Consider the following 10,000-nt stretch of genomic DNA (forward strand, 5'->3'; position numbering starts at 1 on the left):
GACGGCGGGCGCGCGGGGGCGCCGCGGGCGTGTGGCCGTGCCGCGCCTTCCGCGTGGGCGTCCCCCCGCGCCGCGCGGGAGGCGCCCGTTCGTTCGCGTCTCCCGCCCGCGGTTCCGGTGCGCCGTCTCTCCGTCCTCGCGCGTCGCCGGGCGTGCGTCCGAGCCCGCGTGCCGCCTGCCCGTGGGTGCCGCGTGTACGGGGCCGCGTCCGCGCCCGCGTCCCCGAGCGTCAAGTGCAGGCCGCGCGCGCCTAGTGGAGCGTGCCCGCCCGCTCCGTGTATCGTGTGCGCGGGGGCGACGCGCGTTCCCGCGTGTTCCGCCTGCCTGCGTCTACCTCCGCGTCTCCCGAGCGTCCCGTGCGTGCGTCTGCTGTGCGCGTGCGTCTCCGCGTTTCCGCGTGCCCCGGGCGTGCGTCCGTGTCGCCGGAGGGCGCCGCCGCCGCCGCCGCCGCTGCGTGCGCGTACGTGTCCGCGCGGGTGCGCGCGTGGCCTCTCCGGTGCGCGCGCGCGCGCGCGGCCCCGTCCGTCCGAGTGCGGCGCGCCCTCTTCGGGATGCCGCGCGGGCGCGCGGCCGGGCGTACGTACCTCGTGCCCGTGCCCCCGTCTCGCGCGCGACGCGTCTATCGCGTCGCGCGTGTGTGGCGGGGGCGCCGTGTCCTCCGAAGCGCTGCGGCGCGGCCGTCCGCCCCGTCGCGCCCCTCCCTCCGTCCGCGCGGGTGGGCGTCCCGCTTCGGGGGGGGGCGGCGGGGGTTGGCCGCGGGCGGGCTTCTGTTGGGGGGATCCACGGGCGTGTGCCCCTGAGGCGTACCTTCCCGTGTTTCGGCCGCGCCGTCCGTGCGAGTCGCCGTGCGTCCGGGCCCCCGTGCGCGTGCGCGAGCGGACCGTGTCCGTGGGTGCCGCGCGTCCGCGTTCCCGCGTGTTCTGCCTGCCCGCGCCTACCTCTGTGTCTCCCGGGCGTCCCGGGGTTGTGTCTGCTGCGCGCGCGCGCGCGCCCCCTCGCGTCCATCTCCGTGTTTCCGTGTGCTCCGTGGGCCCGTCCGTGTCTCCGGAGGGCACCCTGCGGTGCGGGCGCACGCGCGCGCGGGCGCGTTCCCGTCCTTCCGTCCGTCCGTCCGTCCGTCCGTCCGTCCTCCTCCTCCTCCTCCTCCTCCTCCTCCTCCGCCCCCCACCGCCCACACCCCCGCCGCCCCCCGCCGCCCCCACCGCCTCCGCCGCCTCCAAACCTCTTCCCCGCCTGGCGGGTGGCAGCCGGCGGCCACGTCGGACTGGATCCGGATATCGCCAGCGTGGGGCCCACGGCAAGGGCGCAGGCGGGGTGGGGTTGGGGGTGCGTGGTGGGCGGTGGGGGGGGTGGCGCCAGCGGTCCTCGGCGGCGGCGGGCCTAGCGCCGCCGGCACGTGCCCCTCCGGTTTCAGTCGGGACCGCCTCCGTGACGTCGAGGAGAGCTTCTCCACCCGTCCGTCCGAGGGCGCGGGGGTTCGGCGGACCGAGGGTGCCGTCGTCCCTCGACGACCGCCTTCGGGTCGCGCGCACACACACGCTCGGAGGCGCCCCGTCTCAACTGAAAGGAGTCGGCGGAGTAGAAACCGCGGCCCTCGAGACAGCTCCCTAACGCCGGGTGCGTGCGGCGGGGTGCTTTCTACACCCTACAGAAGGAAAACGCCTGTGGCCGGAGTTCTCGACGCCCGCCTTTCGACGCACCCTCTCGTCGCCTCGCTCCGTTTCCTAAGGCTCTCGTGACTCCTCCCGTTCTATTTCAGGGAGGCGCAGCTGAAGGGCTATCCGCTCCGCCCGTCCGTGAAGTTGGGCTTTCCCCCCGAAGGTGGCCGGAAGGGGGTGGGGGGGCGCGTGAGCCAAAGGATCTTGAAAACGCGGCGGCGGCGGTACCGCTTTCGGCTCTCGCCGATCCCACGCAGAGGCGGGGGCGCGGGCAGGTCCGCGCGCAGGTGCCCGTGCGAAGGTGCAGGCGCGTGCAGGCGCGGGCGCGCGCGCGCGCGCCCTCGGGCAGGTACGTAGAGGCGGGCGCCCGCGCGTGCACACCCCTAGGCGTACGCACGGGCACGGACGCGCCCGAGGGCGCGCGCGTACCGGCGCGGGCGCGCCCGTGTGGGCGCGCCCACGCCTACGCGCGTGTACCCGCGCGGGTACGCACGGGCAGGCACGTGCGTACCGCCCGCCCGCGCACGGGCGCGTGCACGCGCCTGCGTGTCCGTATCTGCAGCCACGGGCGTGAGCGCGTGGGCGCCTACCGTCCTTCTTCTACCTAACGCCGTCACCGGGCTGGCTCGGCGTCCAGGTATGCCTGTCTCCCCCTCCCCTCCAATCCCCTCCCCCTCCCCGCCCCCTCCCCTCCCCTCCCCTCCCCCTCCCCCTCCCGTCCCTCCCCCCTCCCCCTCCCGTCCCTCCCCCCTCCCCCGTCCCCCTCCCCCTCCCCTCCCCTCGTCTCCCCTCCCCTCCCCCTCCCCCTCCCCGTCCCTCCCCCCACCGCCTCCCCTCCCCCACCCCTCCCCCTCCCCTCCCCCTCGCCTCCCCTGCCCCCATCCCCCTCCCCTCCCCCACCCCTCCCGCCCACCCCCTCCCCCTCCCCCTCCCTCTGCCTGTCTCCTTCCTTTTCTGAAACCGGGTTTTCCTCTTCGAGAGCCGTTCCGCCCCTCGGGCGAAACCAACTCGCCGCGTACCGGAGACCGAGTGCAAAGACGGAGCCCCGGCGGCGCGGCGGCGGCGGCGGCTCGGAGCTCGGCTGCCGACCGAGATCGTCGGCGGTTCGGATCCGCCGGCTCCTCCTTGGGAAGCCCGTGGGGCGGCTCGACTCTCTCCCCTAGGGCCGCTCCGAGTCCCGAGCCGCTCGACGGCACGCGACGGCAGCGGCGCCGCAGTCAGTTCTCTATCTAAACGGAAACGACGACGATGACGAACGTCAGTCTTCACCGCCACGCCCTACTCCCCACCCGAGCACCGTTCCAACTCGGGTGTTTCTCTCCCTGTGGCGGGGGTCCCCCCCGACTGAGAAAAAATAAACCGCCCCCCGAGGACGGCCCGCGTTCGGAGCCTCTTGGTAGTAGCGCGCCTTCACGGGACGACGGCACGCGCGCCCGTCACCCGCTTCCCGGAAAGCTCCCCCCGCAGAGAGTCGCGAACTCGGGCGAAGACGGAGGAGTCCGCGTACCCGTCGCCCAAGGTTCAGCCATCGTCCGATTGGAAACCGGTGCCTTCCCGGTCCCGCCTCCCCGTCGATCGACGCCTCCCGGGGGTGGGATGGCTTCCAGCCGAACCAGCCTACCGTACCCTTCCCCTCCTACGTACCTCGGGAGGTCGGCTCGGACAGGGAGGGGCCCGTCAGATGTCCAGTCCGCCGTGAGCTTTCCACGACGACGGTCGGCCGGTCGGCCGGTCGGTCGGTCGGTCGTCCCGGAACACCCCGGTCGGGTCCGCGCGCGCGCGGCACGGGCTTCACACACCTCGCTCCTCTGGCTTCCCGGGAGACGCTCGCGGCACGGCGACGCGTGCAACGCGGGAACGGCGACGCTGCCCTCGGCCTTACCGTCCCCCCCCTCCAGCCGAATACGGCCCCGGCCCTCACCGCGGGCCGAGTTGGGGGGCTGGGGGTCGGGCCGGGGGGGGGGATCGGCGGCGGCGGCCCTCGTCGGCAGGCGGCGCTAGCGCCGCCGGCGTGCGGCCTTACGGTTCCCGTTGCGATTCCCCTCGTGGGCGCGGAGAAAAGCCTCTCCATCCGGCCAAGGGGGCGCCCGTTCGGCGGACCGAGGGCGACGACGGGGGGCTGCCCGTCCGCCTGAGCGCGCGCCCGCTCCCGCAGGCACAGGCGCGCGCGGGCGCAGGCACAGGCGCACACGCTCAGACACGCGCTCACGCGCAGACGCGCACTCAAACCCATACAGACACGCACAGACGCACACACAGACGCACGCACAGACCCGCGCTCACGTGCGCAGGCGCCCCCACAGACGCAGGCGGGCACGCACACGGGCACGCCCGCAGACGCGCACGCGCACGCACGCAGTCACGCGCGCACACGCAGGCACACACGCCCGGACACGCGCGCACACGCCCCCGCAAAGACGCGCCCCCGCACAGACGCGCGCGCGCGCAGGCACGCACACCGGGACGCGCGCGCGAACGGACGCACGCACGCGCGCAGGCACGCGCGCACACGCACCAGGCCACCCGGAACGTTTGCCAACTCCCCGCCCACCTCAGCACCCCACCCCCCGGGCCCGAGGCGCGTGGTCCCCCACCGCCCCCACCCTCCGACCCCCCCACCGCCCCGCTCTCGGCCTCCCACCCCCCAACCCCCCTCGGGCACTCCACCCCCCACCCCCACGACTCACGCACACACGCCCGCCCGCCCGCCCGCCCGCCCGCCCACATTCGGGAGCCGCCGGAGATCTCTCGATGCTCGAGACGCCGACTCACCCCTCTCCCTCCCCCCCCCCGCCCCGGAGACGCCACCTTCCCGAGTCCGCCCGCGAGCCCGGAGAGCACTCGCTCGGGCCGAGCCGCCCGAGGGCCTCTGGGCGGGCGTTCGCGGCTGGCCCGCCGCGCCTCCGCTGGACCTCACTAAGTCCGGCCTCGCTCCCGAGAGCCTCGAGGGCCTCCCTCGGTGAGATGTCTCCCCAGTCGGACCGGGGGGCCCAGAGCCGGTCCGTACCGGCTCTGGGAAGGCGTTCCCGGCCTCCCCCCCGCCCCCCGTTTGCCCGCCCGCGTCGCGGGAGGATGGAAAGCGATGAGGAAGAACGCTCTCGGTGGCGGCCGTGGTTTTCTTTTGCGACGCGGATGCCGGCAAACGCACGGCTCCCTCCCTCCCTCCCTCCCTCCCTCCCTCCCTCCCTCCCTCCCGACGCAATTTGCCCGTTCAACCCGCCTCACGCGTACCGTTGGCTCGGCGACAGGGACGACGGCGGAAAACGTCTCCCGGTCTGCCTGCTGCGCCACGCGGGCACTCAAAGAACGAGGAGGAAAACTTCGGGGACTGGCGGTCTCATCCCGTCCCGTTTGTCGCGTCCGTCCAAAGGATACGGATCGGAGAACACCTGCCCGTCCGACGCTTGGGACGTGCTCTCTTCTCCCTCCCGCCCCCGGTGGACGCTCATCCCCTCGGGCGCCCCCCCCCCGTTCGGCCCTTTCGGGGGCGAGCGCGCGCGCGCGCCCCATGACGCTCCCGAGAGGTTTCCCCGGCGGCCCGGGGGAGTCTGTCCCCTCTGCCACCCTCGAGCCCCGGCCGGGGCCCAGGTGGACCCGGTTCCACCCCCCCGCCGCCCTTCGCTCCGGTCGTCGGCCGTCACCCGGCGGCCGCTTCGATACCGTCCCCCTCCGGAGCTCTGCGGCGCCGACGGGATGGGAAGCGGTCCCGGCGGGCGCGCGCTGGCCACGGCGGCCCGGGGCCTTCGCTCCGTCTCCTCGAGCCCGGCCTGGCTCCCGGCGTCCTCCCGGGGTCCTCCCGGGGTCCTCCCGGGGTCCTCCCTCCCTCCCTCCCTCCCTCCCTCCCTCCCTCCCTCCCTCCCTCCCTCCCTCCCAGGGCCCCCCCCGAGTGGGACACGCCGGCTGGCCGGCATGGTGCTCCAGGGCTCCAGCGGGGTAGACGGGATCTTCCTGGCTGAGGGGCGAAATGGCCCGGCTGGGCCGGACCCCCTTGGATCGGAACTTTGGGAGATGGGGCCAAGGTGGTGGAATAGGCTGACGCTTCCGCCTAGCTCTCTTGACGACAAAGACCCGGAAACACAAGCGAACGAGTATGTCTGCGACGAGCGGGGAGTCCTGACCGTCGAAGGCGGGCTTAGACGACGCACTGAGGGGCAGCGGCAGGAAGAGACCTTTCAGGGGCAGAGAGGGTTTACCGGCCCTGCCCCGCGGGGAGCCCTCAGGCACCATTCCCAGAGCGGCTGCTGCAGTGGGCTGGTACCGTCGTTCCACTGCTGTTCCGTCAGGGAGAAGCAGCCAGCCACACAGCCTGCTCACACCTCCGGAACCTGAGGAGGGCCCGGCCGGGCGGATCCCCTTGGCCCAACCGACCCCGCGCTGTGGCCGGCCCCACCGTCTTCCGGCCGCCCCGCGCCGAGAAACGTGTTCGGCGGCGGCGCTGGGAGGCGGGGGAGGGGGGCGGGGGGGGAGCCGGGACGGGGCCGGGCGTCCGGCCGCCCGGCGACGCGCCCTCGCCGGCCGCCGATCCGGATCCGTCCCGCTGCACTCCGCGCCGGTTGTCGGCCGCCACCTGGCGGCCGCTTTGATATCGTCTTCCCCCGGAGCTCCGGCGCCGGCGACACGCGCGGGAGGCGATGTGGCCGCGCTGGCCGAGGCGACGTTCCCGGACGCCGGCGGCGGCGTCGGCAGGATCGTCCTGGCCGAGGCGGGAAAGGGCCCGGCCGGGTGGATCCCCTTGGCCCAACCGACCCCGCGCCGTGGCCGGCCCCAACGCCTTCCGGCCGCCCCGCGCCGAGAAACGTGTTCGGCGGCGGCGCTGGGAGGCGGGGGAGGGGGGCGGGGGGGGAGCCGGGACGGGACCGGGTGTCCGGCCGCCCGGCGACGCGCCCTCGCCGGCCGCCGATCCGGATCCGTCCCGCTGTCGCCCGCGCCGGTTGTCGGCCGCCACCTGGCGGCCGCTTTGACATCGTTTTCCTCCGGAGCTCCGGCGCCGGCGACATGGGAGGCGCTGTGGCCGCGCTGGCCGAGGCGACGTCTCGGGACGCCGGCGGCGTCGGCGGGATCGTCCCGGCCACGGTGGGGCGCCGGCGCCAGAGCCACGTTCCGGAATTGGGCCCGCAGCTTCATGTGGCCGAGGCGGTGGCCGTCGCCGCCGCCGCCGCCGCCGCCGCCGCCGCCGCCGCGCTCCCGGGTGCCGTGTTTTAGACGGCGCTGGACCGAACCGGGCCGCACCGAGACGGCGCAGGCAGAAGAACGGGACAAGGCACGCCCCGGCCGTTCGCGCGCCTTCCTTCGCGCGGCCCGGTCGTCACCGGGGCCTCCGGCGTAGGTCCGGGGTGGCCCGCGGAGGGCGCCCCGGGCCCGGGCGCGGTCCCGCGTGGGGTCCGGACCGTCGGAGAATTTTTTCAAAGTCCCGCTCCGGGGGTCCCCGGGCCGAGGTTGCCGCCCCCGGCCCGCCCCGGCCCGGCCACGGACCCGCGCGGGGCCCGGACCTTCGGAGGGGCCCCGCCGCCCGAGAATTTTTTCCAAGTCCCCCCTCCGAGGGTTCCCCGACCGGCCCGCGTTGGCCGCAGCGCAGGCGGCTGGCTCTGGGCGCCCGCGCGGCCCCGGCCAGCTCCGTCACCCCGTCCCGCGGGTCGACCAGAGGATCCCGGGAGCTCCGGGGGGGGGGGGGCGGGGCGCTGGGGGCCATGGGGTCGCGCTACGGACCGATGGCCGGGCCGCAGTTCCGGGGGCTCGCCGTGGGGAGCGGGCCCCTCCCGCCGCGGGGCGTGGCTTTTCTCTCGCCCAAAACGGGCGATTTGGGCCACCAGATTGGTGCTGACACGCTCTCCTCGCTGGGTGACTCCCGCTGAGCAGATGGGAAACCTGGACGGGTCCGTAGACGCCGGTCCACCGACGGCCCACGCCCTCCCCCGCTCCTCCCCGCTTGAGCCGCCCGCCTGGGGCCCGTGCGCCGGCTCTCGCGCGTCCAGATGTCCAGCCGCGGTGCCTCCCCCCGGTCTCCAGTGCCCGAGGGCGGCGTGGCACGGGCGCCGCGGGCCCTCTGACCCGCGTGCCCCTTGTCGCAGGCACCCGCGGTGGCCGCGGTGCTCGCCAGAGTGTGCCCCGCTCCCCCCCTCCCCCAGGCCCACGTGCCTCGCGTGTCAGGCGTTCTCCGTGTGCAGGGGTCCTCGCGGCCACCTTTCCGCAGCCGGGGCGGGCGAGGCAGAAAGCGGGTCCTCTCCGGGGCTGTCCTCGCCCGCCTCCTGGCAGCCCTGGCGGGGGGGTCTTCTCCTCCTCGCTTGTGCCTGGGCTGACCCGATCGATGTGGTGCATAGAGAGATAGTATTGCCGGGTCCGAGCCGCGCCAAGACGAGGGACGGACATTCGTGGCGAATGGGACCGCTCTTCTCGCTCAGCGCGCGGGCCCCTCGCTCCTCCTCCCCGCCCGCCGGTGGTGCGCAGAGGGGCAGGGGCACGGGATCCGGCCCGACCTCGCTCATCTGCCCTCGTTCGCGGCCTCGCGGCCAGCGTCGGCGGTGGCGGGGTCCTGAGACCGAGCAGGACAGCCTCTGCTCGTGGCCCTGGTGTTCTGCCTCGCGTCGGGCCCTCCCCCGCCCCCCGCGGCGGGGGGGCTCTCTGGTCAGGCGCACCCGCGCGCCCCACCCAGGTGCTGCCGGTGCGCCTCGAGTGGCCCTTTGGCGGTGCCCCTGGAACGCTCCAGGCCGTCCCTCAGGTGCCTGAGGCCGGGTGGCGGTGCCGTTTCCCCGTTCCCAGCCCACCCTTCCGGTCACCGCTCACGCGTGTGGGCGTGCGCCCCTCGAGCCGAGAGAAATAAAAAACAGGAGTGCGGCCGAGAGGGAGAGAAAGGATGTGGAGGAAAAAAAAAAAAAAAAGAAGGGGGGTCGAGCGGGGTAAGACCTTTAGAGCACGCACGCCTCGCGGGAGGGTGCCGTGCCTGATCCCGAGAAGGCGGGGGTGAGAGAGGGGTGCGCGCGTGCGTGCCCGCCCCGGTGCCTGCCGAGACCCGCGTGAGGCAAGCGAGAGCGGAAGGAGGAGGGCCCGCGTGTTGCTTCCGCCGGTGCCGAGGGAAGTCGCCCTTGCGAGGTGGGGGCCCAGGCTGCGTAGCCGCGGCTGGGCCCCGGCGGTCCGTTGTTAGGCTCTGTCGTACCTCCTCCCCCCCGCGGGCCGCCCTAGAGCGCGGACCCCTCTACAGAGGGAGACCGGGGGGTGTGTTGGGCTTTTAGGTGCCCAGGCAAGCCTCGGGTGTGCGCGGCGCGTACCCGCGAGGCCCCGCGCGCTCGCCGGAGCCTGGCTCCGGTGAGGCGGGATGAGGCGGAGAAGCTTTAAAAGAGAAACGGAAAAAAAAAAAAACGGACGACTCAAAAGGCGTGACTTTCCGAGGCCCTCGGTCGCCGCTGCGGTGCCCCACCCGTTCCCTCCTCGCCCGAGTGGAGGGTGGACGCAGCACGGAGCCGGGAGCACGCGCCGTCCCCGGGTGAGGCAGAGCCGCCGTGAGCACGAGGCGGCAGGCTCCGTTCCCGGCCGCAGAGGCCCACTGTGCCTTAACCCCCCCGCTGGTGCTTACCAATACCGCAGGCCCCCCCCGCCCATCCCCGGGGCGCCCTCGGGCGCCTGGCGGGGGCCCAACGTGGGGGGCGATGGGTGGGGACGGCCCGTCTTCGGTGAAGAAAGTCTTCTCTAGTCATCTCCGAGGGTGCCTTGGGGGTGCCGGATCCCCCAGCCGCTGCCCCTCGCCTTGCGCGCAAGCCACCGACCGTGGCTCGCAGGCAGAGCCCCCTCTCCTTCCCGCCCGGTGTGGAGGGAGAGGTCCGCCGGCCCCGCGGTGGGGCCGCGCGCCGCCCTTCGCCTGCCGCGGCCCGCGCCTCCCCCCTGCGAGTCGGGGGAGGGCCTTCGCCGGGCCAGCCGTCTGGCGCCGGGGTCGCGCGCGTCCGTGTGTGCGTGTGAGTGTGCGGCCCTCCCGTCGCGCGCCTGGTGCGGTGGGGCCGGGGGTCCGTCCGGCGGACGGCCCCCGCGCCGTTGTGTGCCGCCTCCCGCCCGCACCCGTCCCGTGCCGCCAGCGGTGCGCGGGTGTGCGGGCCCACCTCCTCACCCGGGAGCTTTCCCGGCGATGTGCCCCTGGGCCGGGGGGATGGGCGTGCCGGGGGCCGCCCCCGCAGCGCCTCCCTCGCCGACGTCGATCGACCCCGCCCCGCCCGGCCGGCCCGCGCACACGCCGTCCCCGGTCTGGGACCGCGAACCGGCCTCGCCGCGTTGGGCGTCGCCACCGGGCCTCCCCGGCCGGTGGTGTCCCCTGGCGACGCGCCCTCGGACCCGGGCCCGGGCCCTGTGTGCGCCGGGCG

The sequence above is a fragment of the Loxodonta africana genome, chromosome 18, assembly GCF_030014295.1.
Source record: "Loxodonta africana isolate mLoxAfr1 chromosome 18, mLoxAfr1.hap2, whole genome shotgun sequence".
NCBI classification, from domain to species: domain Eukaryota; kingdom Metazoa; phylum Chordata; class Mammalia; order Proboscidea; family Elephantidae; genus Loxodonta; species Loxodonta africana.